Raw genomic sequence first — 15,329 nt, 5'->3', positions numbered from 1 at the left:
GTTTAGAAATGTAGCAAATTCTAAATGCGCGTGAGGTGATTCGAGTTTGAATCAATTCATTTGCACTTTTAATGGAAATTACTAAATAGACGCAATGTGTATCATGCGTATGACAGATACAATGTGATACAGGCCGATATGCACCCGTATCCTTTTAGTATGAACAATTAATGGGATACGCTTGTATTCATAACATATCTCGTATCGTTACTAACCGACACCAATACAATACACCCCATATCAAATGTATTATATCAATATTTAAATTCTTGATTAAGGGAAGCTAGATCATAGCTTTTGGGCTTTTACGCCCTCTAGGAGCTTCGCCATACGTGTTTGAAGCTTACACGCGAATTTTATGAACAATAGCCTCTTAATGAAAACCCCCCAAAAACCTCATTGCACATGCATCTCTCTTAGGTCGTAACTCAAGTTCGCTCTTTTGCTTCCCCCTCTTCCTCCACCTTCTTCTTCTTCTTCTTCTTCTTCTTCTTCTTCTTCTTCTCCTTCGCCGCTGCTTCCATCCTTTATCTCCCCTGCTTCGTCTCTCTTCCACCGCCGCCTTCACCACACCCTATTCCACTAATTATTTTCCCCCTTTTTACAGGAGATTACAATTCACTCGGTGCTTGTTTTTCTCGCGGCGGCGGTCGTCCGTCATTTGGTTGGTGGTTTGTGTAGGTATAACTCACATCCTAATATGTATTGTTAGGGCTTTTTTTTGTTTCATCGGTTGTTATTTGCGTAGGTCCATCTCAAATCAATTCCATTTTCTTGCTAGTCAAATTTGTTGTGTTACGTATGGATTGATGTGAACCACTGATTTTTTTTTTTTCTGTTTTTATATTCATCTATAGTGTGGTCTGTGCTTTGTTATGGGAATCACTGATTTTTTTGTGCTTATATGTCATCTATAATGTGGTTTGTGGTTTGATATGGGTTAATGTGAACCACTGATTTTTTCTTTTTTTTTTGTATTTATATTCATCTGTAGTGTGGTCTATCCTTTGATATAGGAATCACTGTTTTTTTTTTTTGTGTGTGTTTATATGTCATCTGTAATGTGGTCTGTGGTTTGATATGGAAATCACTGGTTTTTTTTATGCTTATATTCATCTATAATGTTCTGATAATGGATGGATGGCTTTTGGCTTAAGATTTACAGTCACAGAGGAGGCTATACAAGAGAGATCTTCATAATATGCAAGTCATTTTAAGCAGAGGTTATAGTCCTGTATATGATTTTCTTATCTTGGTTTAACTGTTGTACATTAGAAGCAATTTTCTTTTTTTTTTTTAATTTTCATTTTCTTCACATTACATCTATTAATTGGATTCAAATCAATGGCACTATAGGTAGCTAGCCTTCCTTACCTACAAACTGCCAAATAATGAACAAAGAAATTAATCAAATACAAGAGAGATCTTCATAATATGTAAGTTGCCAATAATGAACAAAGAAATTTTCTTATCTTGGTTTAACTATTGTATATTAGAAGCAATTTTCTTTTTTTTTTATTTTAATTTTCTTCACATTACATCTATTAATTGGATTCAAGTCAATGGAACTATAGGTAGCTAGCCTTCCTTACCTACAAATTGCCAATAATGAACAAAGAAATTGGCTCATCAACTTGTACACTATCACCAGGTTCTGCTCTCAGATATCGGAGACAATGAGTTCTCAGATATACATACATGCACAAACTCACTTATATTACAGTAGTGCAGAATAATATTTCTTATTTCTTAAGGCTAAAAAAAAACAATACAACTATTTTCATATCAACACTAGGAAGGTTATTGACTCCAAACATGGGAGCACAATACTAACCTTACATGCTTTGATTTAACTGAACCACCTGCAATGCCATGAAAATAATAACCAAGTTACTACAAAGGTATAGAAAATCACATCAATAAGCCACCAAAAAAAGTTTTATTACCAAGTAGAATACAGTGAGTATAACTAGGATTGCTATGATACTATAATCATACCATCACCAAACATCTATTATGATAATAGGATCATGATGACTGTTATTGTGTTATAACGTGACTGAATGGTGGTGGGCATGTAGCTTATGGATGGAGAGAGTTAGTGAGGGGGAGGGAGAGAGTGAGAGAGAGATGTGGAGATAGATTTAGGGAGAGAGGGGTATGTGGTTGATCTATAGGGTAAGAGATAGAGATGTGGAGATAGAAGAGTTAGAGAGACATTGAAATAGTATGAGGGATAGACAAGGAGATGGGGGGTGAGATAAGAAAGAGTGTATGGTTGTTAGAGAGTGAGGGACATAAAGGATTGAGAGGTATAGAGAGGGATGGACAAATATGAATGACTTATGCAGAAGTTATATACACTAGCAACAAGCACGTGTTTGTTTTATTCTACGAGTTTCTTTATTGCTTTGTTATTTAGTGTATGATTTGTACATATTGATTAATGTGGGTTGTACTAGCAATTTGCTGAAGCTATCAAAGTACTATTGTTATTGCTTGGAGGATCATAAATCTTATCCACTTACGGACTACAGAAGGGAATAGCTACTTCAGGTGACTCGTACAACCATCAAACCTTGTATTTTGTATTAGTTGATTGGCAAAAAGTGATTGAATGTCAATACCATCCGTGTCTCAACCGTATCTTGGATATTCTTATGGAAATTTTTACAAAATTGTGTCAATAACCAAAAGATTATTTGATGATGACTAGATGGTAAATAGTGTAACTAATGTATTGAAGGAATGAGAAATCCATCATATGGATGGTCGAACCCTGCAGGTAGGTTGGGCGAAATTTCAAAAATTTCCTCTCCCCTCATATGGGAATCACATTCCCTGGTTTAAAAAATCTGTATTTTCAATGATCAATCTTGAAACTTAAACTGAACCAAATCTGAAACCAAAAGCAGGATGGGATATACCTGATACGGAGAAACAATATCTTCCGGCGAAGGTATTCACGCCCAAAGAAACACTCCAAAGACTGTTCCCACTGAAGATGACACAATGAATGATGGAGCAGAACCAGTAGTGTTCGTCCAACGAACCGAACCCTTCACAAGAATTCACTGGAGGCGGTGAGCACAACTTCAGATCAGCCTTTCTCCAAAGGTTGATATCAAGATCCAATCTTGATCGTTCCCGCTTGAAAGAGGAGATTGAACTGGCAGTTATGGCGGCGGCAGGAAAGAGGCGGCAAGGAGAAAATAACGCAGTCTCACTGGATGCTATTATCTCTTCTGTAACTCTTGCTCTGAAATTGAGGATGTGATTTTCTTATAGGCTGCCACCCCCTCTTCCTTTTATAACCTTAAAGGGATCAACTCCTAATCCCATTAGGAGTTGTTGATCCAAATCATATTTGGATCTGAATTCCCTTTAAGTGATAAGGGTAGACCCTTATCTAATTTGTAGATTAGATCAGCCATCTCCTAATCTTATTAGGAGGTTTTCAGATCTAAATCTCATTTAGATCTAGACTCTCTGAGTGGATAGAGTTAAGACCCTATCCTATCTGTTAATCTAATCTCAGATCCACCCCTTAATTTAACTGATCAAATCAGTCTAGTTCGAAATGGGCTTTAGGCCCATGAAGTTTTAGTGCTTAGTATGCTTCTAAACTATTGCCTAGTTGGGCTTCTTTGTATGGCGTGGGACCAAAACATTGATCTACACATCAGCCACATGGGTTCAGCCCAGCCTTTGTTACAAGGCCTGGTCGAATACAATGTTATGAACAGTACACCCCCTGAGCCCATCACATGGATTCCTAATGGGCCCAACACTTACACTAAGTGGTCCCTAGGCCAAGCCACCTTATAAAAACCCAGAGACTGTGGGCAGATGAAAGATTAGCCCATCAGGTATTACCCTCAATGGTTTTACACTTAACCTCTCAGCCCATAATGATCATACACTGCCCGACAAGAGATGGCCTCTCTCTCGGCTGCAAAGAACAGTGTTGCACTCTCTACTCACATGGATCCTAGGAATTAAAACATTTTGCAAACATTTTGAAACCATAATATATATATATATATATATTTATAACTGTATATAAAATATATTTTGTAAAACAAATTTCAACGATTGAAATCGGCTGTTAGCAGTATTGGTTTCCAACAGAGAAAGTGCATTCCCGATCATTACCTTTGTCCGACAAAGGGGCTGATCATGTCACTATGATCACCCACTCAGATGAATTCTCGGATTGTCCCAACATACCCATGTTTTGACCCCCTGTAAGGATTTCACTGATTGGCATATTAAAGACAACCCAATCCGACACCTAGTGCAGTATCATAATCGAGTCTAGGGGTCAGGTGTAACTTTCTAGTTTTGCCCACTAATCACCAAAGTCCAGAGCAATACTGGAAATCTGGTCCGGTTCAGGGTTTCAAGTAAACCTACACTGCATGTACCTCGGGTCTCACCCTGACAGCTGAGAAAGGTTACCCCAACACTTGGCGGCACATTAGTGTTAGCCTTAGCTGGATAAATCTCTCTAGACTTATCCAATGGTTGTGAACATTCTAAACTAACACGAGTCTCATAAGTGTCCAGTTTAAGGGTATTACATAGAAACACACCACTATAACATGAATCAAATATGTACTTTATTCATTTACAATAAATGTCATAATCTACATCAATCTGATTGGAGCTAAGGGCATACAGTGTCTAACATGTATCATATGAAAATGCCCCCACCACAAGTGCAATCTGGACACCTGCACAAGAAAATGTTTTCATAGATTTACTTGTACAACAAGTCCAGAGTGGGGGGATGGTAGCAGGTTGTCTGAAACAAGTTGCTTGGAAAGAGGTGAGGTAGAGCTTTTTCACACAATTTGGGCTGAAGTTCAATATGAAATCATTTAGTAATAGGATACAAGATTTATAGAGTAGGTATATAAGGAATTTACAAAGCTGAGGTTTGGGCAAACCTGATTTGGTTGGGATGAAGAGAAGCAAATGATTGTAGCCTCACCAGAGACATGGGATAACTATTTATTGGTATTTGCTAAACATATGTGATTTTTTATTTAAAATTTTTAAATTCAATACGTTACCTATAAATTGATTGGTGTCCCAATGCCTTTTTTTATAGGCTAATCCTAAGGCCAAAAGGTTTTGTAATGTGGGTTGCTTAGAGTATAACAACCTAGAGGTCATATTTGGGGGAACAACACCCACTAGAAGGTTTTTAGCATCATTGGCATGAGGTGTAGAGTCCTCTCGCCGAGATGAGGGAAAAATCATAACTGACCCACCTGTTGATGAGATCCAACAACCATCAGTAGGAGTTGATCAATTAGGCAATGTTGACACTGACCATGTTTCTGCTACAAGCACCAAAACTCCACGTAGGAAGAGACCTTCAAAGTTTTGTGAAGTAATTGCTAATCAGAGTACATAAGCTATTAAGAGGTTTGATAGGCTGGTGGAGGCAATAAATGGATTGAAAATGAGGGCAGATAGCCCAACATCCATGTCCTATGTGTTAGCAGAGGTGAACACCATTGAAGGGCTTGATCATAATGATTATGCCAAGCTATATGAGGTTTTCCAAAACCTAGATACAAGAGAGTGGTTTCTGAACATGCCCCCCATCCTCAGGAAGAATTGGGTGATTAGTGTCATAAATCGTTGAACATGGTAGTTGTTTGACTTTCAAAAAGTTGACTAGTAGCTTTTGATTGGTTTTTGTACGAGAAAATGGTTGTTTGGATGGTTAAACTTGAAATACATATGACTTGGTGGTTTGCTTTTTTGATGGTAAATGGATGGTTTGATATATACATATTGTGAAGACAGGTTTATATATTTTTCCTCTCATTTTTTGTTATGGTTATAATAGTTATATGTTGAATGGATGTAGATGTTGGTGAATGTAGGTTTATTTGTTCTCATTTGTTGTTATGGGTATATAGGTACATGGTGAATGAATGGATTAGGGAGAGATGTATGATGAATGCAGTTTTATTTGCTCTTAATTGTATGCTTTTTTTCCTTGATGATTACACTTGACATAGGTACATGGTGAATGGATGCATTGGGTAGATATGTATGGATATATGTCACATGTTTGAGATAAGATTATGGGCTTGAGGCAGGTTGATGATTAATGAATGGACGGGTATATTTTTATGTATGTTTCTTTTTCCCATATGCACCATCAAAGGGATGGTATTGTAGGTTACGGGAAACATGTGTTTGATTGTCATTATGTAGATGTCAATGTATGCTTATGGGTCACCACCATGAGATATGTCATTCGACATCAATATCCAAACTTGATAGGTATCTTATAGTCATTCGTTATTCATATGCCAGATCAAAATGGTTGACAACGCAGACAAGATGGCAGTGTTGCAAGAAGTTTTAATTGTTGTAGCTGATGATGAAGAGCAATGGGTGATGACAAATGTCCTCATTGCGAGAGAATTGAAGAAAGAAGAGATGCCAATTCCTAGGACACCCTACCATGATGACATATTGATGAGGTTAGAATATTTAAAGAATGTCATCTACAATGGTGGCACTAGATCATTGGATATGTTTATACTGACACCAATAGTGTTTCTTTGATTAGTGGCCTCATTGAGACCGAGAGGGTTAGTGAAAGACAGTCGATATGTATCAGCCGATGAACAGGTTGGGATTCTATTGCAAGTGATAGGGCACAACAAATCAAACCGGAATTCCATAGACCATTTTCAGCATTCTAGTGAAACAATTTCACGACACTTTAACAATGCTTTGAAAGCCATCTGTGAGTTTGACAAAGAAATTGTTCAACCTAATGATATGACAGTTGTTCCACCACAAATTCTCAATAATCCGAAGTATTATCCATGGTTTGAGGTAAATTATTTTAATTGTGGGGTGTTTTACTTCTCAATATACCATAATAACAAAACTTTTGCATTTCTTCCTCTCTTTGCAAAATTGTGTTGGAGTTATAGATGGTACACATGTCCATGCATGTGTTCCAACTAGTGAACAAGTGTCATTTAGGGGATGCAAATCAATCACCACCTAGAATGTTGTGAGCATCGGAAAACAGTTCACTTTGCCACTTGGGTTGAAATGGAGTTGCCGCCCATCAGTTATGGAAATGGAGGTGATGGGACATTCGAGAATGATTTTTAAAATGCCTTGTTTTAATAGTGACTCTAAAACCCAAGGCACTAGTCTAAACCAGTTTGGGTAAGATTCGGATGGGAGGGGGAAGGGATTAGGCACCCCTTTCTCGGGTCCAATCAGTGAAGCCTAAATGGGAATTTCATTCAAGCACGAGCACGAACAAATACTACTTCAATTAATTAAGAATACACTACCAAGTGAGACAAAACAAGAATAAACTAACACAAGAATCACACACCATCTATTTATTTATCTATTATCATTATGATTACTTTGCCATTAATCAACTAATAATCCTTATTTCATCTATTTCAAAAATGAAACCATACAGCTATTTGACTCAACTGGCATAACAAAATCTAGTATTAAATTATCCATTATGGAAAAAAAAACATAAAACACATGTGAACAGATGGAACCAAATGATCAACTAGTATTCATTATTTTCAACTATTCTATTTGAAGGAACTTTGAAATTTGATATAGAATTAACAAAAACTACTGATCGAGAGAACTGAGATTCAACTAATAGATTCAATTTAAAAAATAATACAAAAAAATAAAAAAACAAGAAACAAAATAAAACTACTAATTCAAATGAAATCTGCATATCTAAAAGAGGGGAATTGAATAAAACAATCTGGGCTGATACCTAGATTTACTGGAGTTTGAAATAGCTCGGTCTCTTTCCTCTCAATTAGAGATATGAAGAAAATAGTCAAACACAACCAAAGAAAACAAGTGGAAATCAGTAGTCGACGGAGCAAATGGATTGATGAAGTAGGGAAGGTAGACCACTGCAGAAGGAATATGATAGAAGTCGAGCAGTGTTGTAGAAGTAGATGACTTCCTTGAATCTATGAATGAAAATAAGCGATGCAATAGAGTTGTTACTGTTGTTGATGGCTCTATCCAAATGGAGACAAGGATCGAACCATAGGGGTTATGTATTAGGATTCGAAGCTTCTCATCTTTCTCATTCAACTGAATTTAATGGGCGACACAGGGGAAATGCCGATTTGCTGTAATTTGTGACTAATAACTCGGATGATTGATGCACCGAGGGGAGTAACCAAAATGTTGGAAGAGACTTTGAGCAGCCATGACTTTTGCGGAATGTAAACAGAGGTCTGTTGAAAGTAAGACAAATTCTAGAGACATACTTCAACAGATCGGAACGTATCTCCGGGGTTAATTGCAATGGTTTGCTTGGAGGTGGACATGTATGGAGAATTGAAGGAATTGCTCTTTTTGATGAAGAAGTCGCTGAAGAGGGAAACTAGAGAAGAAAGTGTTGTTGTTTGTATTCGGTCTCTAAGGAAAAACGAAGATGAACAGTGTTTCTCTAAGTGATTTGAAAAGGAGGAGAGGAAGAAGAAGCAAGGGGAGGAGAAGAGAGAAAGGGAGATGGTTGGTTGCTGCTGCCACTCGGTTGGGTTCGAACGAAGGGGAGATTGTCGCTGCTCGCCGCTCTGTGTTTGGGTTCGAACGGGGAAGAAGAGGAATAGTTTCGGATTAGGGAAAATAAAGAGTTAGGTTAGAATTTATATTAGGGCTAAGAGATAATTTTATAAATTTAGGAAAATTTGGGGGTGTTTTTGTAATTTTGAGAAAATTGGGTCAAACAGGTCCAAGGGCTCAGACTGGGTTCCTGTTTCAATATTTGGTGGTTTCGGGTAAAAAAAATGGGGGGTTGAGATGGGTCTAATGGTTGAGAAGGGTTTTGATGCGTGCAGACCAATGAGATTGATCAAAACAGAATCTTTTTAGATGAAAGGGTAAATGAGGGTGTTTTAGGATGAGATTTCACAGGGTAGGGTTTTTGGACATTCCGAGTTGATTGGTAGGGCTAGATTGGCCCAAATAGGCCCAAATTGGGAAGATCTGGAGAGGGTTCGATTTGGTTAATCCGTACACTCGAAATGAAATGTGTGATTGAAGGTAAATGGAGGTGTTTGGGGCTGAAATTTTACAGGTGGGTATTTGGGGGTGTCTGGGATCTGATGGTGAGGCCTGATCAGTTTGGAGTGTCAAGATTGTAGGAATTTGGGTCAACGGGATGTTTCGAAACAGAATCTTTTTTTGATAGACGATCAATGGGGGAATCTAGGGTTAAAACTTTATAGGCAGGTGTTTTGGGAGGTTATGGGTCTCATGGATGTGTAAGATCTAATGGTTGAAGCGTAAGTGGGGGTTAATCGGAGCCGTCAGATAGGTATAGGACAGGTTTAACGGTGGATCTGAGTGTTTTTAGGTTTAAAGTTTGGTTTTTTGGGTTTTTGGGTGTTTCTGAATGGTCTAATTGGAGGTTCAGGGTTAAATGGAGGTTCAGGTGGTAGACCGAGAAAAAATTGGATGCTAACAACTGCCCCTCTTTGTTGTGAGGTAGGAAACTATGAAACAACAAAGAGCAAAAGAAGTACACAAAGATTTTTGCGAAGAATAGGTTTGGAAGAGGGGCAGAACGAGGAAGGAAGATTAAGATGGAAAGGAGTTCCCATGCAACATTGTTTCATCATGTTCAGGCCATTTTATTGTTGCATGATTGCTTGATTCCTGAGGAAAGGTGTGTCCTTGGGAAGGATACAATGCTTGTTAGACATATCAAAACATAGTAAAGCGCGATAAATTATGGCGCAAATAAGGAAATACATTTTCTTTCTAACAAGTAATGAAAATTGTTTTATGACATGGTAAAAATAAGTTAAGTTGTAACATAAGACGGAAAATCCACTGTATGCTGGAAAATCAACGAAGAGTCATGATATGCCATTACACAATTTTTAAACTATTAAAAAATACACGATATGCCGTGATGCAATCAGAAATCTATTATTTGTCGAGAAACAAGCAAAAAGTCATTATATTCCATGATGCAATTTTTGAACTATTAAAAAAGTGCAATATGCTGCAATGCAATCAAAGGCATAAACAACTAAACAAAAGAAAACAATGAGAGTGATTTAGGAATAAAATACTTGAACATATTGTGAAGCACAATCGAAACACAAACACATATGTTCTTTAAAAGGAATTTGAAAAGCCTTGGTAGAACATTTTGAAAACTTGACAGAGGTCTTGTGGTTGATATAACATAATTGCTCTTTTGAAAGGCGAGAGACATTCTTCCATGTAAGAGTAGTCTATGCTTAAAACTTTCGATGAAACACTCGATAAATCCAATAATACAGAATGTGCTTTTAAGTGTGTGATAGATGCCAATGCATGTTTCACATGATTCCTTAATGCACTATTCTCGTCCATTCTCCTTAAGGGATGATGGAATTGTTTATTGCAATGGTGGGATCTCCAAAGCTTATGAGATTTCTAGACATGCTGCCATATGCTTGGAAATGAATGACCTACTAATAAGTTTACATTATCATCATTTTCAATATGTATGTTAGACAGTGTATGCCCTTAGCTCCAATTAGAATGATGTACATTATGACATTTAATGTAAATAAATAAAGTACATATCTGATTTATGTTATTATAGTGTGTTTCTGTGTAATACCTTTAAACTGGACACTTATGAGACTCGTGTTAGTTTAGAATCTTCACAACTGTTGGATAGATCTGGGGAGATTTATCCTGCCAGAGTTGACATTGATGTGTCGCCAAGTTGGTTGGGGTGGCTTGTCTTAGCTGCCAGGGTGAGACCTGAGGTATATGTAGTGTGGGTTTTTCTTGAAACCCTGAATCGGATCAGAATTCCAGTATTGCGTTGGACCTTGGAGATAGATGGGCAAAACTAGAATGTTACACCTGACCCCTAGACTCGATTATGATACTGCACTAGGTGTTGGATTGGACTGTCTTTGATATGCCAATCAGTGAGATCCTTAGAGGGTTCAAAACCTGGGTATGTTGGGACAGTCCGAGAATTCATCTAAGTGGGTGATCATAGTGATAGGATCAGCCCTTTTGTCAGACAAAGGTAATGATCGGGGATGCACTTTCTCTGATAGAAACCAAGACTACCGGCAGCCGATTTCAATCGTTGAAATTTGTTTTGCAAAATATATATATATATATATATATTATAGTTTCAAAATGTTTGTAAAATGTTTTAATTCCCAAGATCCATGTGAGTAGAGAGTGCAGCATTGTTCCTTGCAGCCGAGGGAGAGGTTCTCTCTTGTCGGGCAGTGTTTGATCATTATGGGTTGAGAGGTTAAGTGTAAGACCATTGAGGATAATACCTGATGAACTAATCTTACATTTACCCCCAGTCCTTGGGTTTTTATAAGGTGGCTTGACCCAATGACCATTTAGTGTAAATGTTGGGCTTATTAAGAGCCTATGGTGATGGATTCAGGGGTTCACTGTCTCATACAGTGAATTTGGCTAGGCCTTATAATAGAGGTTGGGTTGAATTCATGTGGCTGATGTGTAGATCAATGTTTGGATCCCACGCCATACAAGAATATTCAACTGAGCAGTAGTTTGGAAGATAAGTGAGCACATGGACTTAATGAGCCTAAAGCCCAATTCGAACTGGCTTAATTAGATTAATTAAAGAGGGGTGGTTCTGAGATTTAGATCAGTAGATAGGATAATGGATTATCCCTATCCACTTAGGGAATCCAGATCCAAATAAAGATTTGGATCAGGAAATTACTAATTAGATTATGAGGCTTGATCTTTATCTGCAAATAAGATAAGGGATTATCCTTATCTCTTAAAGAGAGTCTAGATCCAAATACAAGATTTGGATTAGGAAATTCCTAATGGGATTAGGAGTACATCTCTTTAAGGCTATAAGTAGAGGAGAAAGGCGAACCCCAAATCATCCTTTAGTCTTACCGATTCAAGAGAGAAAACAACATACAGTTGGATTGACGCCATCTCTGCTCTTGCCTTCTCCTGTTATTGCCACCATTGCCAGTTCGATCTCCACCTGTATGAATGATCAAGAAGGGTTCTTGATATCACATTTTGGCAAAAAATGTGATCTGAAGTCGTGCTCACTCGTCCTCCATCAGATTCTTGGTGAAGAATTAGGTTTTTGCTAAAGAGCCATCCTACTAATTTTGCTCCACCTTCATTGGGAGTTACTGTTACTCCGTATCAGGTATATCTCTCTCCTACCTTTGGTTTCAGATCTGGTCCGATTTAGGTTCAAGATTGATCATTGAAGATGTAGTTTTTTAAAATAGGGAATGTGATTCCCACATGGGGGAGAGAAATTTTTGAAATTTCGCCTAACCTACCTGCATGGTTCAGCCATCCATATGATGGATATCTCATCCCTTCAATGTAGTGCTATAATTTTAAATAAAGTGTTATGTCGCGACATTGAAAATAATCCACTATAAGTCGGGGAAACACAATAATTAAACAATCCACTATAAGTCAGGAAAACACAAAACTTAGGCAATCCATTGTAAACCGAGAAAGTGCAAAACTGAGATAATCCATTGTAAGCCACGAAAATGCAAGACTTAGACAATCCACTATAAGCTGAGAAAACACAAACTTAGACAATCCATTATAAGCCAGAAAAACACAGAACTTTTGGTATTCAAGATTCTTAACATGTTAGTCATGATGCAAATTGGACAATCCACTGTAAGCCGAGATAACGCAAAAATTAGACAATCAACTATAAGTCGGGAAAATGCAAAAACTTGGACAGTCCACTATAAGCCGGGAAAACACAAAATTTAGACAATCGACTGTAATCCGAAAAAATGCAAAACTGAGACAATCCACTGTAAGATGGGAAAATGCAAAACTTAGACAATCCACTATAAGTTGGGAAAACGCAAGGACTTAGACATTCCATTGTAAGCCGGGAAAACGCAAAAGTTAGACTCCACTGTAAGCCGAAAAAATACAAAGCTTAGATAATCCACTATAAGCCAGGAAAATGCAAAAACTGAGACAATCCACTATAAGCCGAGAAAACACAAAATTTAGACAATTCACTATAAGCCGACAAACGCAAAAATTAGACAATCCACGGTAAGCCGGGAAAACACAAAACTTAAACAATCCACAGTAAGCCGAGAAAACACAAAAAATAAACAATCCACTGTAAGCTGGGAAAACACAAAACTTAGATAATCCATTGTAATTTGGGAAAAACGAAAAAAACTTAGATAATTCACTATAAGCTAGGAAAATGCAAAAACTTAGATAATCCACTATAAGTTGGGAAAACGCAAAAATTTAGATAATCCACTATAAGTCAGGAAAACACAAAACTTCGATATTCTGCTACGAGGGACTTTGGTGCCATGGTCTTTAATGTCGTAATGAACTTTGGTGCCACGAGAGACTTTGATGCCACAAATGACTTTAAAAAGACTTAACTTTTAAAAATGATTTTAATTGATGATTTTCAAATCTGATGCACGATAAGCCGTGATGCAATTAGCAAATGTCATGCTATGCCATGATGCAATTATCCACAAAACTTCAATATTCAACAACAAGGGACTTTGGTGCCATGAAGGACTTTAACGTTGTAATGGACTTTGGTGCCACAAGGGACTTTGAAACAAATTTAACTCACATGAGTGACTTTAACAAATGATTTTTAAATCTAATTCACAATAAGCCACGATACAATTAACGGAGGTCATGCTATGCTATGATGCAATTATCCTTAAAACTTCGATATTCTGCGACGAAGGACTTTGGTGCCATGAAGGACTTTAATGCCGTAATGGACTTTAGTGCTACGAAAGACTTTGATGCCGCAAGGGACTTTGAAGTGAATATAATTATCATGATCAAATATTGATTTGTGTGCTATAGGGTGGGAAATGATATGACGATCTAGAAGTATGATGATTTAAAAATCATGGTATGACTAACTAGAAAATGCAATTCATCATGTAATGATTGACTTTCAATTAGAATTTTTAACCGTTCAATCAATTGAGAAAACAAAATGTACTCTTTTATTATAAACAAATTGAGGGGTGATTGAAAATCCCAATACAATAGAAATGATATGAAAAATGCGATTCAAAAGAATGGATATTCAAAAGTAGCCAGACTTGGAGATTCTTGCTAGACTGGGATAAGCGACAAAGTAGCAACGTACTCCTTGGAACAAAATGATCAATACATTTTAAATCTTAAAAACATAAACATTGGGTATGCAATGATTGTTGATCAAAGGTTCATATCGAGAAAAACCATCATAAGGGGGGTTTCCCCAGTTTGGGTCAATTAAGAAGGATAACTCAAGAAGAAGATAACTGCTCAATTTTGCACAAAGGGGACTATGATTCTTCAGAATGGGTGTTGATCATAAGTTTCAAAAGAGGGATGACTCTAAATTTGCTCAATTTGGTTGATTGGTGCTTTTTCCGCACTTCAAATGATTGATCACTTCACCTTCTTTGGTATTCAACTTTTGATAATGAGATTTTTCTTTAGACTATTTTGCCCTTAGTTTTTAGAGGGTCACCAGGATCAACTCTCTCTTTTTCTTTTTTTTTTCTCTCTTTCCTTTTCTCGTTTTTCTTTTTTCTCTTTTTTTTTTTCTTTTTTTGCTAGCCCACTTAGGTATGTCCAGTGCTAGTTACCAATTTCTCAAGGATCAAGAATGACTTTTGACTTGGACGAAATGGGGCCTAGGGCAATGGTTCTGAAACAAGGGATAAAAAGGCTTAAGAAACTTAAACTATAATGGGTATTGGATGCTTGAATCCACATTTCGGGCTTTACTTAAGATTATGCTCTCGCTCTCATTTTTCTTCAATTAAATACCTTAGCAACCATAAATGAAACAAAGTGCTCTTCATGTCTTTAAATACTATGGGTCTGGTGTATTCGGAAGCATATCGTTAACCACTTCGGAACACTAGTTTAATAATCTATAAATTTTTTTAATCCTCACGTAACCTTAAACAATGTAATACGTGGTGAGGAAGAGGTCAAAGCCACAAGGAAGTGAGGGAAAAATTATTATTTTTTCATTCCGGACAAATAAAAAGAAAATGGAACTAGGGATTGTAGAAAATAAGAAAATAAAATTTATTAATGCTGAAATTAAATGTTCGGAATTAAACAAAACAATAATCAAAATTCAGAAATAAAAGAACGCTGAAATCAACAAAAGAAATAAATAAAAGTGATCCAAAATTCGGATCTAGTGGCGGTAGCTATAGATTGGTTGGACTGCTTGCAAGAACCCCTCCTGACAAAATCTG

General features: G+C 37.1%; 1 long non-coding RNA gene across 1 annotated transcript; it reads left to right on the top strand.

The window, feature by feature from the left end:
- The first annotated feature begins 395 nt into the window (after positions 1-395).
- LOC104612008 (uncharacterized) lies at positions 396-7,893 on the top strand. Its single transcript, XR_737752.3, has 3 exons — positions 396-681; positions 6,343-6,512; positions 6,602-7,893. It is a non-coding gene; the product is annotated as an uncharacterized LOC104612008 (long non-coding RNA).
- Positions 7,894-15,329: the final 7,436 nt, after the last annotated feature.

The sequence above is a fragment of the Nelumbo nucifera genome, chromosome 2 (genome assembly GCF_055504915.1).
Source record: "Nelumbo nucifera cultivar China Antique chromosome 2, China Antique-T2T, whole genome shotgun sequence".
In the NCBI taxonomy this organism is placed as follows: Eukaryota; Viridiplantae; Streptophyta; class Magnoliopsida; order Proteales; family Nelumbonaceae; genus Nelumbo; species Nelumbo nucifera.
This window is presented reverse-complemented; position numbering and strand designations above follow the sequence as displayed.